This window comes from Squalius cephalus (assembly GCF_949319135.1).
Source record: "Squalius cephalus genome assembly, chromosome: 7".
Taxonomy (NCBI): Eukaryota; Metazoa; Chordata; class Actinopteri; order Cypriniformes; family Leuciscidae; genus Squalius; species Squalius cephalus.
In genome coordinates this window covers 35,697,145-35,716,758 of record NC_137128.1, presented here as the reverse complement: position 1 = coordinate 35,716,758, position 19,614 = coordinate 35,697,145, and the positions used below count along the sequence as shown (strand labels likewise).

General features: G+C 39.7%; 2 protein-coding genes across 8 annotated transcripts in view; both read left to right on the top strand.

Annotated features, from left to right (window-relative positions):
- The window catches only part of LOC307161216 (complement C1q tumor necrosis factor-related protein 6-like), a 161,088-nt gene that overhangs the window by 90,307 nt on the left and 51,167 nt on the right, over window positions 1–19,614 (top strand). The window lies entirely within an intron of this gene.
- The window catches only part of spsb4a (splA/ryanodine receptor domain and SOCS box containing 4a), a 64,695-nt gene that overhangs the window by 10,085 nt on the left and 34,996 nt on the right, over window positions 1–19,614 (top strand). The window contains exon 1 of one of the 7 annotated variants that reach the window (XM_079875508.1): window positions 9,264–9,715. The exons of 4 other annotated variants lie outside the window; for them this stretch is intronic. The gene's annotated coding sequence lies outside the window, so the exon portion shown is untranslated. Of the gene's footprint in view, window positions 1–9,263; window positions 9,722–19,614 lie in introns of those variants that run through there. 2 more of the 7 variants (XM_079875514.1, XM_079875509.1) reach the window with 2 other exon arrangements.

The following is a 19,614-nucleotide window of genomic DNA, read 5'->3' as shown; positions in this document are numbered from 1 at the left end:
AGACCAAATGAGGCCACGTGTCCTTCAAAATGGTTGCTTATCGTCTAAGCTGAACTTATCTGGCGCCTTTTGATTATACGGACCTGGAGCAGCGCAATAAATAATGCAAAGGGCTCTGAGAATGTCCGGCAGTGACCACACACACACTCAATCGTAAAAGTGGGAGAGGAAACTACACCTTCTGCATATGCATATACCGTTGCTAACAAATGTGAGCTCTCTCTTACATGTGGAGACACACTCCGTACTTGTTGCCCTTGGAGATGCTGTGGTCGGAAAGTGGATCCGCTGGCCCACGTCTGCTGGCCAGGCAGGTAACAGGAGCCTGTGTGTCTCTGAATATTTCAGAGAAAGACAGCGAGAGAGAAGTAGCAGCAGATAGAATTAGCAAATCAGCCATCCCATCCGCTACTCTCTGTATGTCAGGGCCCAGGCTTGAATTACAAGGGGCCGGCACTCACAACACATGACTGCTATTTGGCTTAAACAGAACAGAGCCTTTGTGGTGATAACTCTAAAAGAAAGGAGAGTGGAATAACACGAACACACACATTCACCTAATTAGCCAGGTTCTGTTCTGCGGTCTGATAAGCCCTTAACAATGCCTGACTGGAACAGAAGGTTTGTTTCTGTTCTTAAGTTGAAGTAATGTTATTGCAAGGTTACGAAGGGGGCACAGAGTTGCTTTGTTCCAAAACCTAGCGAGCTGCCTACTGAGGTTGCCGTTTAATGGATTGTAGGCGCACTCCCGACACAAAACATATTCCAAAAGGTCATCAACGTAAGTAAACTGTCTTCTAATGCATATAAAATGCAGTTAAACGGTAATGTTGTGAAATATTATTCATTTAAAATAACTGTTTTCTATTTTAATATATTTTAAAAAGTAATTTATTCCTATGATGGCAAAGCTGAATTTTCAGCAGCCATTATTCCAGTCTGTAGTGTCACCTGATCCTTCAGAAATCATTCTAATATGCTGATTTGATTCTCAGGAATCATTTCTTCTTATTATCAAATACAGTTGTACTGCATTTTGTGTACTCCCATTAGTTTCTGTGAAGCAGGTTCCTAACCAGCCAGTTATGAGATTTTATAGCCATTAGGTTGCTACTTATGCAACTAGGTTGAGGAACATAGCTTGCTTGAGGTGGGGTTTTTTTATTCAGAAAAAGACTTAAACTACATATAAACTACAGTGAAAACCCATTTACTGACAAAATTCTTAGATCAAAAATGTCATCAATCACAGAGATTGGCTACTGTTGACTGGCCAAAATGATTGGCTAATATCACCTCCCAGGACTGTCTTGACAAGTTGAATTGTTTTGTTTTTTTCTCTGCATGCTCTTATAGGTGTCTAAAGTTATTTATTACATTTATAAATACAATAGCCACAGTGTTTTTCTCTAGTTTCTGTTTCTGTTTCTAGTTTGCATTAGTTTTCCCTGAAAGTGGTCAGTTGTTGTTTTTTTTTATATGTGAGATGGAACATCATGGTAGCGCTGATTTATTTGCAAATCGTTTTTTGTGATATTCAGTTCATTCGCATAAATTAAATTGGATGGAAACATAGTTACTGTATGCCAATTCCACATGAGTGTCTGTGGAGCTTTGTAAGCATTATTCTCATACAGTAATTAATACAAATGTGTGTCTGTTGAGGTATTGGGGCCAGTGAAGGTGGCAATAGGATGATGCGGCTAATCTTATTGTGGGTGGTTTTAGGGTCACACACAGATCAACAGCTGCCATGGGGGTCACAGTGGTCAGGGTTTGGGGTCATCGGGAGAATAGAGTTGAATGAGGAGCCATTAGGCTGATTAAACCCTGACCCCTTAGCCCTCCCCTGACCTCACAAACAGTCATGGAGACAGAGACCCCACTGCTTCTGTGGGCTGTCACTGTTGTGCTAAAAGCCTCAATATGAGAACAAGGACATTATGACACACAAAGATACTTAGATTAGACAGGACATGACCTCAAATGAAAGGGCATGGAGGGAACACTGGAACACTGTACTGTCTCTGTGTGTGTGTGTACAGAAATACTCCAAACCACCAGACCTGTGGCAGGAAGTGAAGAGTTAAAGAGCTAAATGTAACACACATTAAAAGACTAATGCTGCCTACAGTTTGGAAATTGTAGTATGTGATGATAAAATTGGGAATACAATTTTTATTTGGCATTATCGTAATTCTTTCTCTATGTTTGACTTCCTAACAAACATAGAAAGCTTTATAAGTGCAACATTTTTACAATTAAATATTACTTTAATTTATAATCTTTTGTTAGGGTTTAAAATGAAGAAACCCAAGCTACAAAAGCAGCCTTGGCTTAGCCAGGATGGAGACTTCCATTCTTCCAGACTTCCAGATTGGCTTAGCCAGACAGGAATGGAGGAATGCTGAAAGACAGTGGAAGAAAGATAAGCTCCAAATAACCCATGAAATCATGAGAGACTGCATGGTGAGCTACCAGCACTCTTAAAGGGTACTAGGGAAAAATATAATTTTTTAACTTGATAGAAAAGCATGTCCATAGTCCAACGACTCTGTTTAGTACAATACATAAGGTTCTAAATCCCACTATGCTTTCTTTTACTGATGCTACACCTACAATCTGTGAACTTTTTGAAGGTCAATCTGTTATTGACCCATGTTAAGCCTGTTTAACTGAGTTTGAGCCCATTTTTGCTTACATTTTAGCTTTCCTTGTGCTCCGTGGATGTGGACGTGCCTTCTCGTCTCTTTATGGAAGTGCTGGGCGTCGTTAAACCTTTTGTTTGAACAATAATAAATAGTAGCTTATCTCAAGGCACTGAAAAAAATCAGTTTAGTTCCTTATATAGTCTCAAAAATCACCAATTTTATCCAAAATATTGGAAAAGGTTGTCTTCCATTAATTGTCTGTATTTTTAAGTGCAAATAACTTATTAGACTAGTTTCAGTCTGGTTTTAGACAACATCACAGTACAGACTCAGCTTTGCTGAAGGTGTTGAATGAACTTTTGTTAGCTGTGATTTCAGGTAACTGCAATTCTAGTCCTCCTGGACCTCAATGCGGCCTTTGACACCTCTGACCATGGTATCTTGCTTGAACGGTTGAGTAAGTGTCTAGGAATTCATGATACCGCATTGAATTAGTTTAAATCTTATCTCTCTGAACATTTTCGGTAGAGGTTGGGAATTTTTCTTCTTCTACGGTACCATTAACTTGGGGTGTGCCTCAGGGATCGATTTTGGGCCCGCTCTTGTTTTTGTTAAATTTGCTCCCTTTAGGCTTTTATCATCTCAGATTCATTGTGAAACTGAAAGTTTCAGTAAAGAATTTAGAGACAGTGATTCATGCTTTTTTAAGGCTGGATTACTGTAGCTCACTGTACATTGGTGTGGCTCACTCCTCTTTATTCCACCTTCGTTTGGTAAAAAATACTGCTGCCAGGCTTCTTACTGGAACTAGAAAGAGGAAAAACATTTTGCCTGTATGGCTTTACTTCACTGGTTGCCGGTCCATGTTACATTTCAGGTTCTATTGTATGTGAATAAGTGGTTAAATGGCCAGGCTGCACAATACATTACATATCTTCTCAACCAGAAATGTTCAAGGCCCTGAAGGTCTTCAAACAGGTTGATGTTGACTGTGCCTAGGTCTCATTTAAAGTTAAAAGATGATCGTACCTTTACTGTTACTGCTCCACGTCTGTGGAATTATTTGCCGGTACACATTAGGCTGTCTTCTGATGTTGATAGTTTTAAAACCTCACTGAAGACATATCTTTTTAAATGGCATTTGGATCAATGTAGTTTTATTAATTTGTGTGTTTTATTGTCAGTTTATGTATCTTATTGTATTTTATGCTCTTGCCAGTTATGTATTTTGTTGTCTAATTGTGTTAGATTGTACAGCACTTTGTTCAGCAGTGACTGATTTAAACATGCTTTAGAAATAAAAGTGATCATCTAAAATCTGTCTGTGACTGAAACTAGTCTTTGTTAAAAATCTGTGTCTTCAAATCTACTAATGCACTTCTGCAATTTCTTCCCTCCATTAACTGCTGGGCATGCCATTTATCAAGCTATATATATAAAAAAACAATATTATATTAGCTTAAATGTTTCAATTATGTCCTCGCGTCATTTCAATTGTATACTGTAGGTCATTAGTGGTTTTTATATTGGCCTATTCATAATTCTTCTGCCCCCTTTCTCTCCTTGTTGTGAACATAGCGAACTGAATGAACAGCATACCCCCTCTTGTTCAGTCTGTCAGTGAGTCTTTGTTCATTAAATGGATGACTGATTCATTGAGTTTGTTCACAAATAAAATGTCATAGTTATTTAGTGTGTTCACGAGCTCGTTCAATGTCTCTCCTAGTGTTGTTTGGACGTTGAACAGTGACTTCCTGAATAGAAGTATTATAAAAAATAATAGTGTACCTCAACTAGTAAATATACCAGTGAGGTGTTCATTTGCGCTTGTCTCATCATCATTCTAACATCATTTGAAGGCTGTATAAGATCTCAGGTGGCAGAGGTGGGAAATTTAAATTGAATACCCTCATGTAGGAAAGAAGCTTACCCTAGGCTGAAATGGAAGATTAAAGTGAGACTGAAATATAAGGAACAGATGAAAGAGATGGAAAGATTTTGGCAGGGCGGAAGGCTGTCTTGCCAAATGTATAATTTATTTTACCCCCTGTCCTTCCATCTGAGCTCTTCGCCACTTCTCCACCACTTAGGGCATTGATTCTGTGCGCTTCCCAAATTTATAGCCTGACGCTGTACTCTGCGCATTCAGACGTCATTGATGAGAAGCTGCAGAATCATCACGCTCGGATCGAAACTAAGAGAGGCATCAGATGGAACATTGCCGCTTGTTGCCAGATCTTTTCAACCAATGTTTGTATGAGAAGTGTTTAAGTCAGCTTGTTTCTCGCAATTGAAAGGTGACATCATGTGTTTAAGTGCCGTCTGTGGTTTGAGTGTGTCTGTCGTATTGGTTTCTGTGATTGTGTACTGAAAAGTTTTATTTGGAATGTTGTCTGGAGTGTGTGTTTTGAAGTCTGTTTTTAGGTACATGTTTTGTATGGTGGTTGGCTTGTTGGCTGCCAATGTTGTGCATGTTTATCCTGTCAGATTTTTTTTGCTTTTCCCACTTTTTGTCAACAGACACAACAGAAATCTTTATCCTTGTATCTCTGGGATTTCTGGGAAAAAGAGAAATCAACCTCTACACAGACGCTCAGGATGGTTATCCAGTGCAATATAAAAGCTTTAAATGGGAACTGTCACTTTAGAACATTGTGCAAACTGGATCCAGTTCACTTTAAGTTTGCTTTGATATGAAATAGCGGTGTTTCATTTGTGAACAAATCTGTGGTTTTGATTTGAATCTTTAAGGTGAATGAATCATGAGTCATTTTCGTACAGTTTTTGTTACATATGCAAATGTGTAAAAAATAACCTACAGCCATACGCAAATAAAATAATGCTAGGATTGAAACTCTAATAGTAGGCTAACATGGTTGCCTTTTCTCAATAGCTTAATAAATATCATGCTTAGTTGTAGATAAAATGGAATAAAACAAGATACTGTTACTTTGCTGGTGGAAATGCCATTTTTAAATATTATAAGACTTGTTTTGGTCATGAATAGCTTGTTTTTCAAATGGTCCAATGAATGATTCAGTGACTTATAATGCACAAAAGGATACTTAACTACACGGAAAAGATGTGTAAGCCATCTGGTTTGGAGGTGAACCAATTTTGATTTTTAAGTGAACTACTATTGATTATACTGAATATATTTTGTAGGGTCAGCGGACATTTATCATTTCTAAATGAGTGGCAATGGATTGCTTTTGTCAACGGGAAATACACTGTTCAATAGAAGTATGACTGATGAAAACAATAAGGTACAGTCATCAATTTTTAATTGTTTTGTCTGCAGCATAAATAGAAAGGAATTTAAGCTAGTTGGTAACAGTTACAATAAGGTTCAATTTGTTAACATTAGTTGTGTTAGGCGTCATGAACTAAGATTGAACAACACATTTTTTACAGCATTAATTAATCTAATAAATGTTAATGTTCATTTATAAATAATACTGTTTTTCATTGTTAATTCAAGTTTTTTCATTTATACAATGAAATCTTTGTTTTTTAATATTATTTAAAATGTGTTAAAAAGCAAATATTGAAAGCAACATTTTTATTAACATCGTGTGTGTGTGTGTGTGTGTGTGTGTGTGTGTGTGTGTGTGTGTGTTTTTGCGGTGAATGATATCAGTGTGGATCCAGCTGGTCTGTTTGCACCAGGTGCCCGAATAGAGGGGGGGTTGCAGAGTTTTCCATGTGCCGCCACACACTGATGTAAGCGGCTATTGTGTCATACACAAAGAGCAGGGCGAAACAGTTGCTTCCTCCTGGATCCATCCATCTGTGTGCGTGTGTGCTATACCTGTGATCTATAATTGTAATCAGAAGCTTGTGTGCATGTTAATGTCTGCTTTATGAATATGTGTCATCATATCTGTCACCACATGACCCACACTCTTTCTTTCGTTCTCATTCTCTCATTCTCTTCTCTTGTGTGTTTGCCATCTGTCCATGGGCAGTTTTGTAACTGCCAGATGAGCATGCTTTTTAACTCCCCTCTCGTCTCCTCCTCTCCACCCCTCACCTTTCCGTCCTTCAGCACTGGTGCTCGGACAATTGCAGAGCTTTGTTTGTGACGCGTGTGTCGCCTGGAGGTGTGCCTGGCCCCCCTCCCACTCCAAAACCCCTCTATTATACGAAGACCACTCAGATGGAGCCCCCCTCCTGGTCCACTGGGCCATTATCTCTTTGTGGAAGGGGGTCTCCCCTATTGTCCAGTAGATTAACACAAGTCCCTCCCATCTCTCCTTTTCCCCCACCACATGCTGACCCAAAAGTGTTAAAATGCCTTGAAGCAGAAAACGAGGAGGCAATTTACACAGCTGGCATCAACGCTGGGTCAAAGTAGGGAGAGGAGAAAAGACAATGAAAGATAAAGCTGGGGTAATGGGTAGGAGTTTGGTTGGAAACTGCAATTTGAAGTGACACTACTTCAAAAAAAAACTTTGCTAGATCTGTGCAATTCAATGGCAAGGCCAGAAATTTTAAAGTAAGTGGATACTTACCCTTGGTGAAATAGGGTGGACTTCAACGCCTACGTTACATAATTTTACAATACATGGGATAAAAATAATTGGGCAATTAAGATTAGTTAAATGTGATTTGTTGTCAGCCGACAGTTTCATGAAAACAAAATCCATAACCAATAAACAGAACAATAAACAAAAGTAAATAATCATAGACGGAATGTGTGTAAGGCTGGGCAAGGTTCCACTCACACTAGAATCACCGCTCACCGCTAAGCTGGAGTTTGTCCAGTGCCGAGTTCTGCATGCTCACAAATCCTCTCATTATAACGAAGTGTAGGCATTGTGTAAATGAGATTAATTGTGCAGTGTAGACAGGCACCACTTGTGATTATAATGGAACTTAGTTAGATTGTGTCATCATGATGAACTAAAATTGACAGCTTTTGAGTGATTATAAATGGACTGCTCTTTGCATGCTTTTTAGGCGATATATAAGGGTGGGATCTTTTTATCTTGGGCCAGTAACCACCCAAAACACCTTAGCAACCGCATAGCAAAAGTCCTTAGAAAATGTAATTGTTTTTGCTATTGTCATTAATTTTTACGTATGGTCTTACAAAATCCAGCATTGTGCTTCATGTTTTTTTTGTTTTTTTTTTCTGGCTAAGTCAAATTTGCAAAGATTTTCATTCACATTTAAATTTTCACACACTATCGTTCTTAGTGGACAAGCACTAGTTCTTTTCCAGTTGGCAGAGTTTTTTTTGTTTTTTTTGGCTTCGAGGAAAGGTAAATGGCCCTAAAGTATGTCTGGTACAGTTGATCCTACACGACTGTGTATGTTTTCACGGCCACTCGTGCTTCCTTCAGACTGAGCTTCCTCAGAGAGGGGTTCAGCACATTTGAAAAGGCTAATTGAGTTTTCAGCTAGAAGGTGAGAGGGGGTAGCGCAAGGCGACTCGCTCTCTCTTTACTACCACAGACCTTTCGTTTTTTTGTGTGTGGCCTTTTAGGAAATGGTCAGGAAACTCGCGTCACCCTGAAAGACTGAGTACATTCAGGGTGTCTCAGAGGGATTTGAGTGCATTTCGGGTTTGACAGGGCTTGCAGGACGGAGGGAGAGGGTGTTTATTCAAGATCTGGAGCTTGACTGAGAAGTGTGCCTGTTAAATGTTTTGACCTAAAAGATGTAGGGTTAGTGTAGCACAGTGGGGAAAGATCAAGTCTGGATACCAAAATGTTGACTAGAAGAGTTATTCAGACCAGCATAGGCTGGTCTAAGCAGTTTTGTTCAGCCGTGCATATCCAGTTATAGCTATCAGGTTAAAAGTGTTTTGGAAAAATTAATAAATGTAAATGTATGCTAAATAACTGTTTATGTGAGGTTGTGTTATCATTTTGATAAATTTTTGGGGTAGTCAAAAAGCACAAAAGAAAGACAAAGTTTATTTATTTTTATTTTTAGTGAGGAAAAAGTCATGTGTCCTGATGTGCGCATCCTGAAATGCATTGAAATATCAAAAGCCCATTTGATATACATCATGGTTGAAAAAAGTTCCTTATTTATTCTCACTGATTTAATTAATTTAATTTTCATTTAATTTTATGTTATATTGCATGCCAGCAGTATAGGACCATTTTTAACAAGTTTTACTCAGGAATTATGGCAGGCAAAATACCATAATCGCAGACATTCCTATCTAGACAGGATTAGATTTCCCTGAGTTAGCCATACAATATTATATCATTTGCTCCGTAATTTTTACAGAGGCAATCCATTTTTTTTATTTGAACAGGATTAAAATCACAAAGTACATCTGTGAAACACAAACTTTCCTGACCTCTTCTGGGAAAACTAGTCCTGAATAGGGCCATTTTTCCCTTAGTTATGTTAAAATTGCCATAATAGAAATATCAAGATTACACCACCTCATAAGGTTGTTGCCACTCAAACTGGAGTCAGGTTATCTTTCAAAACAGATATCCGAGCACTGGAAGTAACAGGCTGGAGACTCATAGCATGTGTGTTTATGAGTAGCTCTCGGCTGATTGGCTGAGCCGAAAGTGTGAAAGACCATAGGGAGGAGGATGCATGAGTCGGGGGTTGGGTAAGGGGCGTGTTCTCCCTCTCTCTCTGTTTGCCTGGTGTCCCTGCTTGATGAGATCAGTGGATCGCCTTTCATCATGAGGCAGCTCTCACGCTGCTGCTCGCACTGCCGTCTGTCCTCTCTCTCTCCTCGTCCTCCTTCTTTCTCTCTCTCCTTCCCTTTCTCTCTCTTCCGGGCCGCCGAGCTGGAGTTTGAAGCCGGAGCCGCGACACAGGACAGAGTAAGGAGTGCGGAGTTGGACCACGGCAGGGATTAACCTCAGGGAGGGGGTGGGGGGGGTTACATCTCTGGGGAGAAGCTTCTTTTCTCCTTCCTCAGCAGGGAGACACAGAGAAAAGAGAAAGAACTAGTGTGCGCTCCTTCTCACAAAGAGAGGAGCTGCTTCGTCCTTTACTCCAGTGGGTTTCCTCTATTCTTTCCTTCACGGGTGCGAGGAGGGACGACTGGGGAGTTCCGCCGGGGAGACCATCACAACCGGGTCCGTGTAAGCAGCGTGCCTCTGTGTTTGAGTGCAATGAAGAACTTGATGTGGCATGTTTAAGTGTTTACTTGTGTGAAGAAACTATCCTGTGACCTTTTATTCTTTCCCTTCTTGCTTTCGGCTGTTTGGGTTGCCTCATGTGCACTCTTTCTTTCTAGCTCCCACTTTCTGGCATTCTCCGTTGTATTTTATTCCTCTAATAGAGGTTTGATCCTCTAAATGAGGTTTGATCCACCCTGGCAATGATACTCAGGAGACAGGAGACAGTCTTTTCTTTGTGTTGGATGTTACAGCTGCCCGGGATGTTTCTAAACCTGGGATTTCCATGCATTTAATACTTTCTGAGCTCCAGGGAGCAGGTTCAAGACCCCAAATGCTGCGGTGGGGTTGTAGGAACGGCGCCCGGTCTTGCTCTTGAGGATAGTGCATTTGTGGGTTGAAAAGCGAAGTATTTCCACCTGAACTCTCGGCTCATGTTTTCTCAGCTGCCATGCGCGATCAGATAAGGTGATTAGAGGATGGTTGGATCTTCTCCTCCCCATGTTGCGCGTCACAGCTAACGTTTGTCTTTCCTCTGGTTTGGTGTTCAAAGGAAGCGCTCCCACAGCGCTGGCTGATTCTTAGCCTGGGAAGCATATTTGAATGCTTTTCATTGTGTCCCTCGTGTTTGTGTGCACGCGCGGCTTATGGATTTGCATGCGTCTGTTTGCGCACGTGTGGCTGTGTGTTTCCAGTGGTGGAATGTTTATGGAACAGACTGCGTGTGTGTTTTGTGTTGAGGGCAACGGGGCATCTCTTACAAAGAAGTACTGTGATAGTGTCATGGTACAGTAATGATATCAGATAGCGTGGTACTTTTGTACATTGCTTGTAAAAAAGTCATGATACTAAAAAGTCCTGGTAATACTGTGGCACTTTGACAATTCTGAAAGATTACTATGAATTTGCATTGTAAGATTACTATATTCCTTTACATTGTTATCATTTTAGGCTACTTGTCAAAAACTTCATGATGATGCCATGGTATTTTGATATATCACTTACAAAAAAGTACCAAAATGTATCAGGAACATAAATCACGATACCTGAATTTCAGTAAAAAGGTGAATTTCAAAGTACCATTGTATTACCATTTGATGCCATCACTATACATTTTACCATAGTTTTCTGTAAGGGATACTATAGTTTACTTAAAGATATACTTTGTTGCATTACTATGGTACATGCCAAAAAATAAAAACCTTTGTATGGTGTAATGTCCTGAAATAGGAATATCATTCTGCCAGTGTTATTATAATATTATAGCATTTATTCAGATTTTATTATATTAATATAATATTATTTTTATATTTTCCAATTTCATTCTAATTTTAGGTTCAGTAGTTTTTTATGTGCTTTTGTCATTTGTATTTGTTTTTTCATATTTCTATTTAGCTTTCATTCATTTAGTAATTTAGTCATTCTTCATCTTAAACTATTTTATTTCACTTTCACTAATATTGATATTTTATTTCAGATTTATTTCAATTAACAGAAAACTATTTTTAATAGTTTTAGTTAACAACAGCAACATTCTGTTTTAATATATACCGTGGTATGTGTCCTGAAACATATGCTAATACCATGTTAATTTGTTATATACCATAGTACTTAATGTCCTAAAATACTGTGGTATTACCACATTGTACTAACCTATTATCATATCAATTTTCTGTTACATGTCCAAAAACCTTGATTTCATAGGACTCTTTGTGAGTGATCTCTGCACATGTGTCCGTGTGTAATTGTGTGTGTGTTGCGAGTGGTGTGGGACGGGGGCGCAGGGGTGTGTGTGTGTGGGGGACGACGAGGGCAGTGAGACTGCTTTAATCACTGAGTGTGTTGTCTGAGAGCAGTGGGCTGGAAAGAGCTGACTGGAGCTGCTCTGTGGGGAGAGGCTCTTCTGGGAGAGCTTAGAGCTCAGCTGTTAGCCGTGTGAAGAGCTACACAACCATTTGCCTAGCCATTCAATGTCCCTCCTTTGGTGAGGACCAGTGGATTAGTGCCAGAAGCATTTGTGTGTGTGTGTGTGTGTGTGTGTGTGTGTGTGTGTGTGTGTGTGTGTCTCCGTATAGCTTAAGGGTTTGAAAGGACAGGAGGTGGGTTCGCACATCTGCCACAAGGCTGTGTGTGTGATTACTGGTTTTGGGTTGGGGGTGGACACTTTAGTCACTGTGATAAATGGCCTTTAGGCTGTCAGAAAGCCTGGACTTCAATGGTTGTGTCTTATATTTACACTCTTCCTGCACATAGCTTGCATCGGTTGTTCTCACTGCAATGCCTGAGGACTTCTGAGCCTTTAGGCACATGGAAATTGAATGGGAAATTATACTGCGGATATTTGGAACAGCTTAATAGGAGGTACAAAGGAGGAAAAAAAAGTAATTTAATGATAATCAGATTTAGCATAACGTTTCATTGTTATTCTGGTGAATAGATGGCGGTACTTTATTAAATGTGTTTTATTGTGGTATTTATTACATAGTTATTTTTTTGGTAGTTGATCATATTGACTTGTTTTGCTAGGCGCAAAGAAATTTAATTGGAACTTGTATGGTAGATATTTGAACAGCTTAACCGGAATACATTTACTGAACGTCAGAGTTTTATTGCATACAGTACCATTAAAAAATTCCAAATTCTACAATGTTTTTAAAGAAATGTATCATTTTAGATTCAGCAAGGTTGCATTATATATGCATGATCAAATAGATGTAGCCTGGTTAAGCACAAGAGACTCAAAACATTGAAAAAATCTTACCAACTCCAAATGTTTGAAAGATAGTGTAGGTTTGGATATTTCATAACTTTTCTGGTAACAAACAAATGTTCACAGTCTTCTGTATTTTATTGAATGGAGTTGTCTTGTGGTAGTTCATAATAAAAACTTGTTTAGCAAGGCATAGAGAAATTGGATCGGGGTTTATGTTGGGATAATTGGAATAATGGGAAATACAGGTAAAATGGACACATCCAAAAACACATCCTTGTCACATAGGTTTGGATGTTTAATTGACAACCTGCTCTCAGGGTCTGTGGTGGTTTATCACGTTGGCTTGTTTTGTTCCAGTAAAGAAAGTACACAGTATGAATGTGATATCTTTGTCGATATCAATCTACAAACAATTAAAGCTATCTGCCAATCCGTTTGTGCAAGTTTGTGCATTAACCAACAACAACCTCAACAGATGTCTGGACATTTTGTCTGGCTTTCTATTCCTATGGAGATGAGCTGGGTAGCCTGCCCATCATGAAATCCCAGTGGTCCAAAATCCTGCTCCACGTATGTTCTGATTGGCTGTGATTATCTCACACCACTCAGCATTTCATAAGTACGTTTACATGTTACATTATCTAGGTCTGCTAGTTCAACTTGTTTGATTTCACTCTGACTAAAGCATTTGCATGGCATTTTAAAAGGATGAATTTCTTTAGTCCGAATTAAATTTTCCTTTTAAAGATAGAAAAAAGACTTTTCTCTGGATAGGAAATGTTGTCACACTTGATGTTACTCTTGTGACCAGAATTCTTAGTACTGAATGTTCATATGCAGCCATTTCCTTTCTGTTCTCATTTGGAAATATTTTATAGTTATGCTACATGTGACTGGTGATTTAGGATGCAGATGAGACATGGGTTCAATTAAATTTAGTAAAGTGTTGTGGCACGTGCCCCTGACAAGACCCACAAGAGTAGCTGCTATGAGTAGCTGCACGTACGTTGTAAACAGATATCTGACTTCTAATTGAAAGCAGTGATGGCGTAAGGTTCGCATTTGTCCTGTGCCGGGGCTGTATTCATAGTCTCTAGTTTCACTTTGATGTGACAGCCTCCAAGGGCGATCGCTGGATTCATCTGCTTGTGTGTCACTTCAGAACACATCTCACCCATCAGGACATGTCGTACGGATAACTCTCTCTCACACACACACGCTGTACCCAATCTGTCCAAAGATCTCATAATTTTATTACTGAAACCGCCATCATTCTGGCCATTGGCTTCTCTTTTTTCCAGAATGCACTGAACATAAAAACACCACAGCCTGCTTCAACAGATGCCTGTTGTGAGAGCATTTCTCTCACACCACATGCATGTGTGTGTGGCGATAGTGTGTCTCCATGGGCCAGGTCTGTTTAATTAGGACTGTGTAGGTGGACAGAGGCAGGGGGGACATGTGACCTTATGGCAGTCTGTCCTGTGCCCTCTGAACCACAGAGATGATAGAGTACTGGAGCGGACACCGGCTTTACTGATCTGCCGCATGTGTAAATGACAAAAAGAGAGGGGAAGGGAGATTGATGAGGGTGGGGGTGGGGAGGAAGATGAGACAGAGAGAAAAGATGGACAAAAATGCAATGTTAGCACTGCTGGAAAAAACAGGTAATACTCACAGATGGTATGCTGGGGTTTTGCCGGTCCATGAATAGAAACAAAATGAATTTTGTTCTGAACAAATTATTTCTTACATGGAGCAAAATGGGAACTGAGGGTTTTCAAGTAGGTCACAAAAGCACCATATAAGTGAACCATGTGACTCAAGCACTACAACTGAACAGTTGTGCTGTTTAATATTTTTTGGAAAGTGGAAATTATTATTTTTTCAGAATACTTTGATGAATAAAATGGGGGGGGGGGACATTTTGTAACGTATTGAATGTCTCTCCTGTCACTTTTGATCAATTTAATGCATCCTTGCTGAATAGAATTGGCCAACGCCAACCCCAATCTTTTGAATGGTACTATGTAAATGCCAAGTCATTTAAGCCAAAACAATAATTAAGTTGTTATTCACTGAACATCCACTGAAAAATTCCCCAAGTGAGCTTTTAACTCCATAACCAGATCATTAAGTCACTAAGTTTGATCGTCCCTAATACTTAGAACTAATCATTCAAACGATCTATAAAAAAAGATTAGACTGTAAAGAACGAATCATTCGAAGATCTAAATGAACTCTCTGGAGCCTACAATGGGGAATTATAGCAGTTTTTCATTTCAGTTTCAGGTCTGTTTGTCACACAAAGCTATTTTATTCAGAAGATTTGTAAATTAAATTGGTAAGATGCAAAAGCTATATGAACTGCTTTTACGATGTTTATGGTGCGTTTGCGTCTAGAAGCTTGAAAGTCCCAGCCCTCATTCATCAGACCGCCCAGTAGGCCTATAAAAAAATCAAAATATCTCCTTTTGTGTTCCACAGCAGAGACATAACGACATTCCGTTTTGAAACGACATGAACATTTAAATTTTTTGGGTGAACTAAGGTGGTGTAACATCTCTATTCAGATCCACCAGGTTTAAACTAGGGCTGGGAGATAAGATTATAATAATTGTCGTGATATAATTTCTCAATAAAATTATAACAACAGTTTGATAATGTTTGATATAATGTTTATGCTCTATGCAAATAATGCTGCACATGTGTGTTACAAACCATCACACTGCCACCAACTGACGAGCACTGCGATTTATGTTGCGTATGAGAAACTTGGTGAATGCGCCAAAAGCAGAACGAAGCAGTGCCACTCGTTTGAACCGCACCACACTGAACATTTATCAGCTCGGCTTAAAAGACAGTGCAGAGTGAATGCTTTACCCGCTGACATCCCGATCACATGGCCACTATACAGCACAGTGAGAGTGGTTCGAGTTTGGTGCAGAGTTCTCACTTACAAACCACAAATCAAATGCCTTATGATTTAAAACTAGTTTAAAGCCAGATGAAACAGCACTGATATTCTCTCCAACACTGACGTGAAAAATATAGTAGTTTTTGTTATTAATCAGTTTTTTTATGCATTTGTATTATACTAAATGTCTTTGTGCTACTGTTTTTCACAACAAATACCAGATAATCTTTTTACATGATCTAAATACTATGGTTTTAAACTAAATAATTTCAATTTGTGCTCTGATGACAAAGAGTAGTCTGATGATAAAAACACAATTAGTAAAGTGTTTCTACAACTTTCACTCAGGAACAAAAATATGCTCTTTAAACCTGAAAGAAATAAAGAGGTGACATTTATTGTGATAATTATCGATATCGACTGATATGAAAAATTTTGTGATATTTATTTTGGTCATATCTCCCAGGCCTAGTTGAAACCAAGCGGCAACCTTCCGGTCTCTCTCTTGAATCCAAGACGAAAGTGACTATATTTAATATAGTGACTTAATTTTTTCATAACTCATCCGTTTAAACTTTATTAAGCCTTAAAGTTCTGCATAATTAAGGGCGTGGCCACTTGAGTGACAGCTGGATTGCCCATTTTCGGTTATCCGGGAGTGACGCGTGGTGACGCACTGCCAAGATGCCGATGGCCGGCTCCTCCTGCTTCAAAAATGCTCTTCAGAAACCTACGGGCGACGTCACGTACTCTACATCCGATGTTTTATACTGGTTGAAACTAGGTCTGAGGGCTGACAGTCTAGGTCAGGGTTCACCAATCTCGGTCCTGGAGGGCCGCTGTCCTGCAGAGTTTAGCTCCAACCCCAATTAAACACACCTGAACCAGCTAATCAAGGTCTCACTAGGCATACCAGAAACTTTCAAACAGGTGTGTTGGAGCTGGTTGGAGCTAAACTCTGCAGGACAGCGGCCCTCCAGGACCGAGATTGGTGAACCCTGGTCTAGGTAATCGACAATGTAGACCAGCTGCCTTTTTAAAATGGTTTTTACTAGATTATCTTGGTGGGAGGTGAGTTAAGAAAAAAAGAGAAAAAGTGTGAGAATGAATGACACTAGCCACAGAGGAAAGAGAGATGTTCCTGATGAAATGGAGAGAGAGAGGATGTAAAGATAAACAACAGATGGTGAATGTTTGTTCCCACTCATCAAAGACACCAGTGGCTAGAGGTGTGCATGTCCATTACATCTCTGGTGACCAGGGTAACGCAGGCGAGGGACCGGGCACCAGGCGCTCTCTTTATCACAGACCCCCCCACCCTCCTGAAGGGAAACGCAAGCCCTCGTGTGCCACAGAGCGTGTGAGAAAGAGGCCCTGCTGAGGGTCTGACGGGTGCTGAAGCATAAACAAATTTAGATGAGGATGTACACAGTAAAGGCCAGTAGACTAAACAGTGTGTACACACAGAAATGCGTCACATAGGGCCGACAGATTCAGATGTGTATTATTTAGGCAATTGGGAAAAGAGGGATTGTGTTATCACATTTCAACACTGGGATTTCTGTGATTTTTATTTTGTCAGTTTTGCATAGTCAAATAGGTATATTTCCTCTTGGCCATTTCATGAGGTTTTACTCCAAATGTAAATGTCCCCCAAGATGCAAAACTCAACTTTCGGCAAATCAGATTGTCTGGACGGACATAAATGTTGTATAAAACAGCATTCAGGCCTTTTAAGTGGGCAGCCTAGGGCCTGCGATATTATCATTCTTCTAGTCATGCAGAACAGCTACAGCAAGCACTTGATTCCTGGGGCGTTCGCCAAACACAGAACGTAGCGGTGGAAAATTCAATTACGCGGACCTGAAAACAAAGAATGTTATTTTTATGATTTTTAAGAGTGTGGAATGGCAAATTGAGGAAGATGTTTATTACCCAAAAATGTTACAGATTGAAGCCCTTGTCAAAAAAAGAAATCCGACGCAATGTGCCAGTTCCCTTTTATTCTTCATCTTTATTTCAATAACCTAAAACGACTTCTAAGCACAGAAAAAAGGACACATTTGGCTTGATTGAAGACATTACACCGCAGCACAAGTGCAGAAGAGCCATAGGGCACAATTACGCCCTACAGGGTTGTTTTGACTTTTACTTCGCTTCTTTTTGACTTATAGCCATAACAGCCCCATCCCAGCGACACGCTCACCAGCAGAGTGCTTTTGTTTTTCTAATAGATAAGTCAGCGCAGATGGACGTTTTCCCATGTGGAGATGTACGGCCCTGGCAGACCACTTTTATATGTAGTCTGGTCTCGCATGGTTAAGCAGATGGAGACAGCACATCAGCGGTCCATTAGAATGAGGTTGTTATAGTTACATTAGTCGTGTCTCATATGGTTCGGGATCATTTCCCCTGAGGAGAGTGAGTGTAATTGATGTAGTGCACGTTTTTTTTTCACTTCTCAGCTTGACGTTGGCGTTTTATATCAGCAGTGTAACGCCCAAAGACATGGTACAGTCATGCCATGCAGTCACCGTCTTACAGTGTGACTCAGACACTGCTGTGATGCACTGAAACAGACCAGCTGACTGTCTGTCTGTCATCTATCTATCTATCTATCTATCTATCTATCTATCTATCTATCTATCTATCTATCTATCTATCTATCTATCTATCTATCTATCTATCTATCTATCATCTGTCTGTCTATCTGTCGATCCATCCATCCATCCAGTAAGCTTGTACAGTTGAAGTTAAAAATCAAACTACTCTTTTTTGGGTGATAGTCAATACAGGATTGCAGTGCATCTTATGCAGTGTCAGTTTTATACATTTTCACACTTGATCCGGAGCTTGATGGGATGAATTGATCTGCAAAAAGCATTTTGTTGTCTCATCCGTGTCTTTTTTTGTTTTCCTCAGATGTTTGTTTTTCTCAGACCTTGTTTCACACGCCTTCATGTAATTACTTAATGTGAGAATAGAGTTTAAAAGTCTGTCTGCAACTCCCAGACTAACAGCGTAATTATGTTTGCATCGGTGTTTATTACAGTTATTAGTGACTACAGCGGTTTGAGTGAGGGAATGTTAGTTAAACTGACGTGTGCGAACCAAACACAACTGGAATGAAACGCATTATTGTGGCTCTGCACGGCAGCAAGTCTTTGAAACCCTTTTTGCCTGCCACGGGTGACTCTCCAGCTCTGAAATACGATACGGAAAACCTAACACCTTGACTCTCACCACACGTTATGATAGCTGTGACTGGCATGTTAGGGCAGCTGCCTCTCTCTCTTTTTCATTCATTCTCTCTCACACACACACACACACATACATTCCCATTCTATCCCACTTCATTCATGACATGACCTCATTTATTTTTCCTTTCATATTAGTAACACTTACTCAGGAATCCGGACACTGACTTGTCTGGCTGTCTGGCCACCCTCCTTCCTCTCGTCTGAATTCAGCTCTCTCTTTTCCTGTCTCTCTTACTATGTGACCTTAATGTGTATTGAGTTAGTCTGAGGTGTGTTTGTGTGCAGTACAGTATGTGTGACCTTTTTCCTTTGTGTTAGTGACCTAAGTGCTGGGGTTGCCTGATGGCCGTTCGTCTGACAGAGTGTGGATATGTTGTCTAGCACTGCTGGGGAGTAACTAAAAGCTGCTAACAAAACTACATATTTAAGAAGTGTAGCTGAGCTGTTTTCATAGTACTGTAGCTTGTCCAGTAATGATCTGCACTCCAACTAGTAGTAGTGTAACATGACACAACAATGTTTTATGTCACACTGCATCACGCAAGCAGCCCAACAATCGACAGTTCTGAGGTAATAATCAAACATACTCTTCTGTCTCTTAGTCGATTCATTTTAGTGAGTCGGTTTGTTTAGATGGTTCATATTCATTAAATATAATTCAATTCATTGATTTATTTTAATATTCACTCAGTTAAATTCCTCGAAATACCGCTGTATTATATGTCTTTTTGTAGTTTTTTTTTTTTTATTATAGTGAAACAGCTAAATACTGCTGTTTATCATTATGCTTTGTTTTTAAAAGTTTACCTTCTTGACGTCATCTTAGAAACTCTGCACTCATGCTGCTGAAAAAGCAGTTAGATACTTAGCATCTTTCAGATACTTCGCAAACAGCACAGATGCTGCGGACACAATAACACATTTTATGTAAACGTCCCCTGACTGTCTTTTTTGTAGAGCTCCTTCC